The sequence below is a fragment of the Hemiscyllium ocellatum genome, chromosome 11 (genome assembly GCF_020745735.1).
Source record: "Hemiscyllium ocellatum isolate sHemOce1 chromosome 11, sHemOce1.pat.X.cur, whole genome shotgun sequence".
NCBI classification, from domain to species: domain Eukaryota; kingdom Metazoa; phylum Chordata; class Chondrichthyes; order Orectolobiformes; family Hemiscylliidae; genus Hemiscyllium; species Hemiscyllium ocellatum.
Window position 1 is genome coordinate 54,542,035 of NC_083411.1, and position 13,985 is coordinate 54,556,019.

At 43.5% G+C, this 13,985-nt stretch overlaps 1 pseudogene; it reads left to right on the forward strand.

The window, feature by feature from the left end:
* The window catches only part of LOC132820003 (sodium- and chloride-dependent neutral and basic amino acid transporter B(0+)-like), a 61,732-nt pseudogene that overhangs the window by 23,431 nt on the left and 24,316 nt on the right, over positions 1-13,985 (forward strand).

Here is a 13,985-nt window from a genome sequence, read left to right on the forward strand (position 1 = left end):
ACACCCTACGTGATATTTGAGGATAACGATGATGCAGTTTTCCTCTGCATCAGAGCAACAGGAAAAATACAACTGGGGGAAAAATACATATCTCAGAGCCAGAAAATGGATGCAGAAACCTTTTACTCCAGGGCTTTGGTGTGTTCGGTGGTGTTTTGTCCTGTCATTGTGCAAGTTATTAATTAATGTCTTCATTTGACATTTTCTTCCATCAGAAACAGTTATGACAGCCCTGCAAGACCAGTTCCCTACATTGGTCCAATCAAAGCGCCTTCTTCTGACAGCTGGTGTTTGTTCGTTATTTTATCTGCTTGGCCTTCTATGTGTGACACAGGTAGGTTGTATTTCAGTGATATCAGCTGTTTTCACATGTACTCAGTAACTGTAAAAGGTGATCAAATTCACAGGATGAAAAAATAAAGAAGGCATTAGTGTTCTGGTCCTTTCTTTTTGCAGTTGTTTAATGTTGTGCAGTGATCATGTCATATTGATATCTTGCTGTGATTCTGAGTTTATTCTCAGATAATCCACTCTTACAATAGGATTGGGAAACAGGACCACGGTTCAGTTTATTATGTCATAAAATTGCTCAGCAGACACATTCGTTATCGCGGTTAGTTGTTACAGGGAAGCATAGCTGCTCTCCCTTCGCAATATGTAGTGCACACTGAACAAGTCTATAGCTGTCAGTGACATATTATATCAAGGTTATATGCTCATCAGCATGTTCTTCTTAAAATGATATTACTATATTCCTATAACATACATGAATGAAAATAAATATTTCTCAGACTGGTTGTGAGAACTATCACTCCAAAAATAGGTCACTGTGCTTAGGAGTTTAAGAATTGAACTGTTTAAGACTTTAAGTGGTTGTATAATGAATCAATAATTTAATAATCCTTCCAGATCTCATGATCTTCTTTCTGTCCTGTGATCTAGATTTATCAACTGACTGTTCTTGGCTCACTGATATTTTGGTGACTTTCCTTTTGTTAAAGAGGAGATTATTTTCATGGTTGCGTTCAACATTTTCATTCCCTGAGTTTACCTCTGGTGGTGTTCTGTGCACAGTCAGAATGCTCAATGTTAGAATGTTGTACAATTCCCCAAATTATTTTCTATTCCTCTTTCTCATTGTTCCATTAGATATTGTGACTCCTTGGGTTTAAGGCTCACTGCACTTTCTGAGTACTTCTGTGGGTGACCATGTTCCCTGGATGGGATGTATGATTCAAACCTTTTACCACTCTCACAAACTAGATAATTCCACACCCAGATGTCAAATGAGTGCTGTTTTTATTCTGCCTGAATGTTCAAGATGTTTATCCCATATTTACAGGAAATTGGACTGTTCATGACTTGACAAATGTGTCCTGACTTGCTTTTTAATGTGATTGTTGCTGGTAATAGAAAGCCCATACCTAGACGTATTGTTATGAAGTGTGACATGGCAATATGGAGATGGTGTCCAGTTGCTCATTTCATGACGAATGGCTGAATAGTATGAACCATTTCATTCAGCAAAAATATTGGGTCTGGGATAATGTGGTGAGGCTGTCACATGATTTAGACCCCATGTAGTACACATCCAAGGTATCCTAGGTCCATAAGATATTTATCAGTGCAGTATGATCCAATTTCAGATATTTTCTCCAGGTACACAATGCACTTTATACTTATGGTGATTACCATGGGTGTAGTTGAGCAATCCTTCCAATGTCTGGTGGTTGGAAAATTGGAATATTACTCAGTGACTTGGTGGAAATTGTCACCGTGGATGGTAAGTAAATCTGTTACAAGCTTCAACCAAAGATATATTGGAATCTTGTGAGGGTAGAGAAATTTTTTTTCTGTTGAGGTGGTGGCTGACTTTGACATGCCTGATACACCCTCACAGTCTTCTCCCTATGCCCATATGCCCCTGCTATAATGAGGCAATAGAGTTTACTAAAGAGCTTCAGCGACAAGCATCTGTTTATGTTTGAAAAGCATGCCTCTTGAAGAAATATTTTCTGTCCTATGTTCAAACAGTTGGATTGTTATTATGATAGAATATTGGATCCAAAAGCAATGAATTTACCATTATGTATGCCCCAACACTGTTTTGACAAGGTCAGGCCCAGTGGGAGGGATGACATGGATGAAGGTGCTCAGGCCCGAAAAATATTGAACTTGATATCGAGTCCTGACAACTGCAGGGACCCCAAATGGAAATGGGATGCTGACCAGAGTTTCCAGATGACCTTGGGCTCCTTTCATCACAGCTAACCCATTTTCACTCACTAATGGTCCCCATAAGCAACTTTTCTTTCGCCCAGGCTCAACAGTATCCATTCCTTTGTCTGCCCAACAAGTGATCTCTCTTTATGTGGGCTCCATCTCCACCTGTTGTTCACTCCGTTCTCCCAATCCCTGTCTTCAGTGTATATCCCATCTTTTCCTAGCAACAATGAGTTCTGAAGAAGGATCACTGGTCCTGAAATGTTGACTCTGCTTTCTCTCCACAGAAGCTGTCTGACCTGCTGAGTTTCTCTGGCAAATTTTGTTCTTGTTTCAGATTTCCAGCATCCACATTCCTTTGCTTTTAGAATTCTGCAGGTGGCCTGCTCCCTATGCCCTTAACTTCCAGATACATGTACCTGTGAATGCTCCTGCATGGCTGTATGTGGAATACTCTCTGCTTCCCACCAGCTCCACCACCATTGTCACTGTTGGTGCACCCAAGTGCTTCTCTCTGAGAGAAATTATGTTTGAGACACGGAATTGTTCATTCACTTTTAATCTGTAGCAAAAGCTTCCCTTCATTGCCAAGCCTTCAAATGAGGCCTTGTGCAATCATATTCTTCAATTTCTGTTTCTGTTGGGTATAATTGCGTTGCGCAGGAAGAGATCTTGAACCCTTCCCATTATAGTGCACATTCTCTGCTAGCCCTCTGTATGAGCCAGTTAAGAGAAAGATGCGGCAGTTAATGTTTCCTTTGATTTGTTCACACTCTACCCTCCTCCTCTACATTATATACCCTCCCCACCTCTCCTAGCCTTCTCCCTTTTCACCGATGTTCCTTCTGTTTCTCTTCAGTCTCCTCCTGTGATGATCAGCTCCTCCACTATCCCCTATGATATTCCTGCTTATCCACCACCACCACACTGTTTTCTTTTGGCTCAGTTGGCTGAATGGTTGGTTTTAAAGAGAGTGATGCTGGAAAAGCACAGCCGGTCAGGCAGCATCTGAGGAGCAGGAGAGTTGATGTTTCGACCATAAGCTCTTTAACAGGAAGATGATTCCAGCACCACACGTTTTGACTCTGATTTCCAGTATCTGTAGTCCTCACTTTCTCCTGGATGGCTGATTTACAATGGGGGGGGGGGGGGGGGGGCGGGGGAGGGGCACCAACAACACAGGTTCAACTTCTGCATTGACTGAGGTTACCAACAAACAATAAAAATGTGAATTAAGAAGATTGATAATCCAACCATCAATAAATCGTTTTGGAGGTTTGACAACTCATTCTGACCTGGTGATTGTATACCGATTTGAAGAGAAGTGTGTTATTTTCAGTTGCTCTTGACGGTAACTCAGTTGCCTTGATGTTAGATGCTGCAACTCAGCATCATGTCATGATCATTGGCATCAGAATTTTCTCCCTCACTGTCTGCAAACATGCTTCGCTTAGCCTAGCCTTAGGGGAGACAATGGCCTACTGGTATTATCGGTAGACTGTTAATCCAGAGATCCAGGGAATGTTTTGGGAATCCAGGTTTGAATCCTGCCACAGCAGATGGTATAATTTGAATTCAATAGACTCTGGAATTAAGAGTCTAATGAATTCAAATGAATCCATTGTTGATTGTTAGAAACACCCCTTTGGTTCACTAATGTCCTTTACGGAAGGAAACTTCAATTATTACTTGGTCGGGCCGACATGAGAAAGTGAGGACTTCAGATGCTGGAGATTAGAGTCAAAAAGTGTGGCGCTGGAAAAGCACGGCTGGTCAGACAGCATCTGAGGAGCAGTAGAGTCGATGTTTTGAGCTTAAGCCCTTAATCAGAAATGAAGAGCTTGTGCTCAAAACGTCAACTCTCTCTTTTCGCAGCAGAGAGCGGCGGGAGCTGGGCGAAAGTTCAGGCGGAGCGCAAAGTCGGTCGGGAAGGTAAGTGATTTGCTATTAGAGTGGGTGTGTTAAGAACCTAAATTAAGAGTCCACAGGCTTGCTACAAAACAAGGGTCTAAGGAAGTTTTTAATCGAAGAGTGAGGCTTCAGCTCAGGAGTCTTTGAAAAGGAGGTTGAGTGAAGTGATTACGCCACAGTTGAAGAGGGTGAAGACATGACTGCCCAGCTGGTTCAGTGCGCTATGTGCTTGATGTGGGAGGTCAACGACTCTGGTGTGTCTGACTCGTACATGTGCGGAAAGTGTGTGCACATTCAGCTATTGACCGAGCATATTGCAGCGCTGATGAAAGAACTCGAGGACCTTAGGCTCATCCGAGGGAATGAGATCTTTCTGGACAAGACCTTCAGCGAGGTTATTACACCAATCATGCCAGAAGAGAGCAGAAGAGAGCAGACGATGAGGAAGGCAGAGAGGAGACAGGTGCAAGAGACCCCGGGAGAAGTACCTGTCAGGAACAAGTTGAAGCTGTTGGAAACAGTGGAGACTGATGACACTGCCAGTCCGCGAGGCGGCCAGGTCTGTCAATCAAAAGTTGGCGCAGAGGCAGAGCGGAAGAGTCGGACATCGCATAGAGCCGTGGTAATAGGGGACTCCATCGTGAGAGGAACTGACCGGGGTTTTTGTGGCAGCAGACGGGATTTAAAGATGGTGTGTTGTCTTCCTGGTGCCAGGGTGAAAGACATCGCGGACAGAGTGCAGGAAATCCTCAAGGACGAGGGTGAAGAGCCAGAGGTGGTGGTACATGTCGGCACAAATGATGTCGGGAAGAAGAGGAGGCACATACTACAGCGGGACTTTGGAGAACGAGGAAGAAGGCTGAAAAGCAGGACGTCCAAGGTGGTTATCTCTGGTTTGCTTCCAGTTCCTCGGGCTGGTGAGGCCAGAAACAGGGAGATAATGGACTTGAATGTGTGGTTGGGGAACTGGTGCAGGAAGCAAGGATTTAAGTTCTTGAATCACTGTGGTACATTTTGTGGCAAACATAAATTCTACAAGAGAGACGGTTTGCACCTTAACAGGTTAGGGATCAGCATTCTGGCAGGCAGGTTTTCTACTGCAACACCGCTACATTTAAACTAAGTAGCGGGGGGGAGGGGACAAACTGGATGTACAAAAAGGAAGTTGAAGGAAAAGTTAGAACAAGAGAAGTCAAGAAAGACAACTGTATCAATGAGGCAGAAAATTCAAAAAGGGATCATGCTGTAAGGTTGAGTGGAATAGGGGTTGATGGGAAGGGTGAGAGCAGTAACAAATTAAAAATGCTGTATATGAACGCACGAAGCATTAGAAATAAGATGGATGAGCTTGAGGCTCTTTTGGAAATTGGCAGATACGATATTGTGGGGATAACTGAGACGTGGCTTCAAGTGGACAGGGCCTGGGAAATGAATATTCAAGGCTACACTTGCTATCGTAAGGACAGACTGACGGGCAGAGGGGGTGGAGTGGCCTTGTTGGAAAGGGACGATATTCAGTCCCTTGCGCGGGGGGACCTAGAGTCAGGGAATGTAGAGTCAGTGTGGATAGAGCTGCGAAATACTAAGGGTAAAACGACCCTCTTGGGAGTCATCTACAGGCCCCCAAACAGTAGTCTGGATGTCGGATGTAAGTTGAATCAGGAGCTGAAATTGACCTGTGGTAAAGATGTTACTACAGTTGTTATGGGGAATGTTAACATGCAGGTAGACTGGGAGAATCAGGATGGTATTGGACCTCAAGAAAGAGACTTTATGGAGTGCTTCAGAGATGGATTCTTAGAGCAGCTGGTGCTGGAGCCGACCAGGGAGAAGGCAATTCTGGATCTAGTATTGTGTAATTAACCAGAATTGGTCAGAGACCTCGAAGTGAAGGAGCCATTGGGAAGTAGTGACCATAATACATTAAGTTTCAATCTGCAATTTGAGAGGGAGAGGGTACAGTCGGAAGTGACAGTACTTCTGTTGAATAAAGGGAACTATGGAGCTATGAGGGAGGAGCTGGCCAAAGTTCAATGGTGCAATACCTTAGCAGGGATGACCGTGGTGAAACAATGGCAGATATTTCTGTGTATAATGCAAAAGTTGCAGGATCAGTTCATTCCTAAAAGGAAGAAAGATCCCAGGAAGAGGCATGGGTGGCCGTGGCTGACGAGGGAAGTTAAACATATAAAGTTAAAAGAGAAAAAGTATAACACAGCAAAGATAAGTGGGAAAACAGAGGACTGGGAAGCTTTTAAAGAACAACAGAGGATTACTAAGAAGGAAATACGCAGAGGAAAAATGAGATACGAAGGTAAACTGGCCAATAATATAAAGGAGGATAGTAAAAGCTTTTTCAAGTATATGCAAGGCAAAAAAATGGTTAGGACTAAAATTGGGCCCTTGAAGACAGAAACAGGGGAATATATTACAGGGAACAAAGAAATGGCAGAAGAATTAAATGGGTACTTCAGATCTGTGTTCACTGGGGAAGACACAAGACTGGGGAAGACCCTGAGGTAGCAGTGACCGAAGGACCTGAACTTAAGGGAATCTGTATTTGCCAGGATTTGGTGTTGGAGAGACTGTTAGGTCTGAAGGTTGATAAGTCCCCAGGGCCTGATGGTCTACATCCCAGGGTACTGAAGGAGGTGGCTGGGGAAATCGTGGATGCGTTGGTGATTATTTTCCAGAATTCGATAGATTCGGGATCGGTACCTGAGGATTGGAGATTGGCTAATGTTATACCACTTTTTAAGAAAGGTGGGAGAGAGAAAGCAGGAAATTATAGACCAGTTAGTCTGACCTCAGTGGTGGGAAAGATGCTGGAGTCTATGATAAAGGATGAGATTACGGCACATCTGGATAGTAGTAACAGGATAGGACAGAGTCAGCATGGATTTATGAAGGGGAAATCGTGCTTGACTAATCTTCTGGAGTTTTTTGATGATGTAACTCTGAAGATGGATAAGGGAGATCCAGTAGATGTAATGTACCTGGACTTTCAGAAAGCTTTTGATAAAGTTCCACATAGGAGGTTAGTGAGTAAACTTAGGGCGCATGGTATTGGGGGCAAAGTACTAGATTGGATTGAAAATTGGTTGGCTGACAGGAAACAAAGGGTAGTGATAAACGGCTCCATTTCGGAATGGCAGGCAGTGACCAGTGGGGTATCGCAAGGATCCGTGTGGGACCGCAGCTTTTTACAATATATGTTAATAATATGGCATCAGCGATAACATTAGCAAATTTGCTGATGATACAAAGCTGGGTGGCAGGGTGAAATGTGATGAGGATGTTAGGAGATTACAGGGTGACCTGGACAAGTTAGGTGAGTGGGCAGATGCATGGGCAGATGCAGTTTAATGTGGATAAATGTATGGTTATCCACTTTGGTGGCAAGAACAGGAAGGCAGATTACTACCTCAATGGAATTAATTTAGGTAAAGGGGCAGTACAGAGAGATCTGGGTGTTCTTGTACACCAGTCAATGAAGGCAAGCATGCAGGTACAGCAGGTAGTGAAGAAAGCTAATAGCATGCTGGCCTTCATAACAAGAGGGATTGAGTACAGAAGCAAAGAGGTGCTTCTGCAGCTGTACAGTGCCCTGGTGAGACCACACCTGGAGTACTGTGTGCAGTTCTGGTCGCCAAATTTGAGGAAAGACATTCTGGCTATTGAGGGAGTGCAGCGTAGGTTCACAAGGTCAATTCCTGAAATGGAGGGATTACCTTACACTGAAAGACTGAAGCGACTGGGCTTGTATACCCTTGAGTTTAGAAGACTGAGAGGGGATATGATTGAGACGTATAAGATTATGAAAGGATTGGACACTCTGGCAGCAGGAAACATGTTTCCGCTGATGGGTGAGTGCCGAACCAGAGGACACAGCTTAAAAATACGGGGTAGACCATTTAGGACAGAGATGAGGAGAAACTTCTTCACCCAGAGAGTGGTGGCTGTGTGGAATGCTCTACCCAAGAGGGCAGTGGAGGACCAGTCTCTGGATTCATTTAAGAAAGAGTTGGATAGAGCTCTCAAAGATAGTGGAATCAAGGGTTATGGAGATAAGGCAGGAAGCGGATACTGATTAGGAATGATCGGCCATGATCATATTGAATGGCGGTGCAGGCTCGAAGGGCTGAATGGCCTACTTCTGCACCTATTGTCTATTGTCTATTGTCTCCTGCTCCTTGGATGCTGCCTGACCAGCTGTGCTTTTCCAGCACCACACCTTTTGACTCTATGACTGGGTTAGAAAATATAAATCTTTTATTCAAAAAGAAAGAAATACAGAGCAGTTAACTTACTATCTATCATAAGTAAAATGTTAGCAATTATTATTAAGGAATTTGTGGCATGACAATGTAGGTTTTGAAGTAGTCAAATAGAGCCAGTACGGTCTTGTGAAGGGAGAGAACATATTTCACCAATTTGTTAGAATTATTTCAGAAATAATATGAGTGTTTGGATAATGGGGAAATGGTGGATGTACTTTTTCTTATATTTCCAGAGGCATTTGATAAAGTGTCACATTAATATTTATTGTAGAACATAGGAGCTCATGGTACAGGGGTTAGCATATTGACATGGACAGAAAATTAGCTGGCTAATAGTAAACAGAGAGTCAGCACAAACGTGTTTTTATTTCAGGTTCTCATGATGTAACAAGTGGCGTGCCTCAGGGTAAATTCTGGCATTTGAATGATTTACAAAGACAGAAGGATGCGTGACAATCAAAAGTTACTGTGCAGATGCAGCATATAGAGTCATAGAGATGTATAGCATGGAAACAGACCCTTTAGTCCAATCTGTCCATGCTGACCAGATATCCCAACCCAATCTAGTCCAACCTGCCAGCACCCAGCCCATATCCCTCCAAACCTTTCCTTTCATATACCCATCCAATTGCCTTCTGAATGTTGCAATTGTACCAGCCTCCACCACTTCCTCTGGTAGCTCATTCCATACACGTACTACCCTCTGTGTGGAAAAAAGTTGCCCCTTAGGTCTCTATTATATCTTTCCCCTCTCACCCTAAACCGAGGCCCTCCAGTTCTGGACTCCCTGACCCCAGGGAACTTTGTCTATTTATCCTATCTATGCCCCTCATAATTTTGTACACCTCTATAAGATCACCCTTCAGCCTCCGACGTGCCAAGGAAAACAGCCCCAGCCTGTTCAACCTCTCCCTATAGCTCAAATCCTCCAACCCTGGCAACATCCTTGTAAATCTTTTCTGAACCCTTTCATATTTCACAACGATGGCACAGTGGTTAGCACTGCTGCCTCACAGCACCAGAGACCCGGGTTCAATTCCCGCCTCAGGTGACTCTCTGTGTGGAGTTTGCACATTCTCCCCGTGTCTGTGTGGGTTTCCTCCGGGTGCGCCGGTTTCCTCCCACAATCCAAAAATGTGCAAGTTAGGTGAATTGGCCAAGTTACATTGCCCATAGTGTTAGATGAAGGGGTAAATGTAGGGGAATGGGTCTGAGTGGGTTGCGCTTTGGCGGATCGGTGTGGACTTGTTGGGCCGAAGGGCTTGTTTCCACACTGTAAATAATCTAATCTAATCTTTCCAATAGGAAGGAGACTAGAATTGCACACAATATTTCAACAGTGGTCTAACCAATGTCCTGTACAGCCGCATCATGACCTTCTAACTCCTGTACTCAATACTCTAACCAATAAAGGAAAGCATACCAAATGCCTTCTTCATGATCCTATCTACCAGCGATTCCACTCCAAGGTCTCTTTGTTCAGTAACACTCCCTCCGCCCTTACCATTAAGCATGTAAGTCCTAAGATTTGCTTTCCCAAAATGCAGCACCTCACATTTATCTGAATTAAACTCCATCTATCACTTCTCATCCCATTGGCCCATCTGATCAAGATCCTGTTGTAATCTGAGGTAACCTTCTTCGCTGTCCACTACACCTCCAATTTTGGTGTCATCTGCAAATTTACTAACTGTACCTCTAACGCTCACATCCAAATCATTTATATAAATGACAAAAAGTAGAGGACCCAGCAGCAATCCTTGTGGCACTCCACTGGTCACAGGCCTCCAGTCTGAAAAACAACCCTCCAATATATTTAGGAAAAACGAAGAGTGTGCTGCTGGAAAAGCACAGCAGATCAGGCAGAATCCAACGAGCAGGAAAATCAATGTTTTGGGTATGAGACCTTCATCAGGAGTGAGGCTGGTGGCCCAAGAGGGTTGACAGATAAATGAGAGAAGGAGTGGGCTGGGGGTAAGGTAGCTGAGAATGCGATAGGTAGATGAAGTTGGGAGTGAAGGCGATAGGTCAGAGAGGAGGATGGAGTAGAAAGGTGGGAAGGAAGATGGACAGGTAGGACAAGTCAAGAGGGTGGTGTCCAGTTGGAAAGTTGCATCTGGGATAAGGTGGGGGGAGGGAAAATGAGGAAACTGGTGAAATCCACATTGATCCTATGTGGTTGGAGGGTCCCAATGTGGAAGATGAGGCATTCTTCCTCCAGGCATCGGGTGGTTAGGGTTTGGCGGTGGAGGAGGCCCAGGCCTTGCATGTCCTTAGTGAATGGGGAGTTAAAGTGTTCGGCAATGGGGCAATGGGATTGTTTGAGCGTGTGTCCTGGAGATGCCCTCTGAAACGTTCTGCAAACTGGAGTTCTGTCTCCCCGATGTAGAGGAGACCACATTGGGAGCAACAGACATAGTAGATGATGTGTGTGGAAGTGCAGATAAATCTCTGACAGATGTGGAAGGCTCCTTTGGGGCCTTGGACGGAGGTAAGTGGGGAGGCGTGGGTGGAGGTTTGCAATTCTTTTGGTGGCAGGGGAAGGTGCCAGGATAGGAGGGTGGGTTGGTGGGGGCATGGACTGAACAAGGGAGTTGCAGAAGGAATGGTCTTTATGGACCATGGATAGGGGTGGGGAGGGAGATATATTATCTCGTGCATTCTCAGCTATCCTCCCCACCAGCCTCATCCCTCTCCCATTTATCTCTCAGCCCCCTTGGCCCACAAGCCTCATTCCTGATGAAGGGCTTATGCCCAAAACATCAACTCTCCTGCTCCTCAGATGCTGCCTGACTGGCTGTGTTTTTCCAGCACCGCACTCTTCAACTTTGATCTCCAGCATTTGCAATCCTCACCTATATATTTGGGAAAGCTAATATAACTTTATCATTTGCTGCAAGGCTGAGTGGATACAAAAGTAGAGATGTTAAGCTTCAGTTATACAGTGCACTGATGGTTCCATAATGTGAGAGTCTGTATACAGTATTGCTTGTATTATGGAAAGAAGGACGCAAATATATTCAAAGCAATTCATAACAGCAGTAACCTTATTAAATTATGTGGAGGTGCCAGTGTTGGACTCGGATGTACAAAGTTGAAAATCACATATCACCAGGTTATAGTCCAACAGCTTCTTTTGGAAGCACTAGCTTTCAAAAGTTTGCTTTGAATTCTATGTCATACGATCTTATACTCCATAACCACCTGATGAAGGAACGGCGGTCAGAAAGCTAATGCTTCCAAATAAACCTGTTGGATCATAACCTGGTGTGTGATTTTAACCTTATTAAATGGTGGAGTAAGCCCCAGGGACAGGATGGCCTACTCCTGAGCCATGTTCCCTTATTCAGATATTTGTGTTGAATGGGAATGTAGTTCATATACTGAGTGGGGAGAGTTGGTAATTTCACAAATCCCATTAATGCAATGTTCCCAGGCAGTTAAAACTGGAGGCAAAGAGTTAAGATGTACATGAGGGGTCATGATGTCTAAATCTAGGATGTATTTAGATTAGATTAGATTACTTACAATGTGGAAACAGACCCTTCGGCCCAACAAGTCCACACCAACCCTCAGAAGAGCAACCCACCCATTCCCCTACACCTAACACTACAGACAATTTAGCATGGCCAACTCACCTAACCTGCACATTTTTGGAGTGTGGGAGGAAACCAGAACACCCGGAGAGTGCTCACGCAGACACAGGGAGAATGTGCAAACTCCACACAGACAGTTGCCTGAGGCGGGAATTGAACCTGGGTCTCTGGCGCTGTGAGGCATTAGTGCTAACTACTGAGCCACCATGCTGCCCATAGGGTCATAAAGTCAGAGATGTACAGCACAGAAACAGATCCTTCATCCATGGTATCAGATATCCTAAATTAATGTAGTCTTATTTGCCACTCTAGACTATTCCTATTCATATATCCATCCAAAAGCCTTTTAAATGTTGTAATTATACCAGCCTCCAAAACTTCCATACACACACCACCTTCTGCATGAAACTGCGCCCCAAGGTCTCTTTGTTCAACAACGCTCCCCAGGACCTTAACATTAAGTGTATAAATTCTGCCCTAACTTACTTTTCGAAAATGCAGCACCTCACATTTATCTAAATTAAACCCCATCTGTCACTCCTCAGCCCATTGGCCCAGCTGATCAAGGTCCAATTGGACTCTGAGGTAACCTCTTCACTTATTTGATCACGTGAGATCACACTTGGAACACTGCAGGTAAATTCTGATCTCCCCATTTCAAAAATGACTTTCAGGTGAGAATGGAGAAGAGGGAACAGCAACATAATTGAATCCCACACACAAATGAATGAGGGAATATTGAGCATCGAGTTAGAATTGTGTTGGAACAGTTCTGAAGATGAGTTGTACCAGACTGCAATCAATATGTTAGTTTCTTTCTCCACAGATACTGCCAGACCTGCTGATTTTTTCCAGGAATTTCTGTGTTTGTTTCAGATTTCCAGCATCTGTAGTATTTTGCTTTAGTTATGATGTGGAAGTGACAATGTTGGACTGGAGTGGACAATTTCAGAAGTCATACGATGTCAGGCTATAATCCAACAGGTTTATTTGAAATCAGAAGCTTTCAGAGCACTGCTCCTTTATCATCTGATGAAGAAGCTTGTGATTTCAAATAAATCTGTTGGAATATAATCTGACATTGTGACTTCTGAATTTGCTTTAGTTAGAATTGTGCTTTTATTATAAGCACTTACATGTATACATTTTTCAAATCTCATTAAAGTCTGAATTTGAAAGTAAGAGTATGATCATTTTCCTGTGTACCATTTTTGAATTTTCCATTTAATTTTAGGCTGGGATTTACTGGCTAAATTTAATGGATCATTACGTTACGGACTGGATTCTCGTTATAACAGCTCTCCTGCAACTCATCGGTCTCAGCTGGATCTATGGTCAGTCAATCATAAAAGAGACCAAAACAAATAAACATATTAAATTTAAAGTACTTTGTGAAAATTAAGGTTTCTTTAATAAAATCAGACCAAATGAATCAGATGCTGGCAGACGTGTATCAGAATTCACTTGCTCTTCCTGACAATGAAACCTAATTGGTTCCAGAAACCAGCATGAAACACACAACATCATTTTTTGCATCCTTCACTCAGGATCCACTTGTTTTTGCTGGATTTCAGCCAATTTTACTACAGTCATTGTCTTGTTAATTGCTGATACTTGTATTATTGCACAAATCCAAGATCACATAGGGAGTTTATCTTTCTGCTGTTAGATTGCTTCACAAATATGTGATGTACAAAGGTTCCTGACTGACCTTTAGTAGCAGTGATAATATTAGCAGCCAGCTTGCAGTTACTGTGTGTTTGTTGTATGTAGTGAGGCAGCACAGAGCCCAGACTGGGTAAGTATGAGTTTTATAGCAATATAAGTACTTAAGACAATGAGACCATAAGACAGAGGAGTTGAAGTAGGCCATTCACCCCACTGATTTTGCGCCACCATTCAATGAGGTCATGGCTGATTTGACTATCCTTCACTCCACTTTCCTACCATTTCCCCACAATGTTTGATTCCTTTA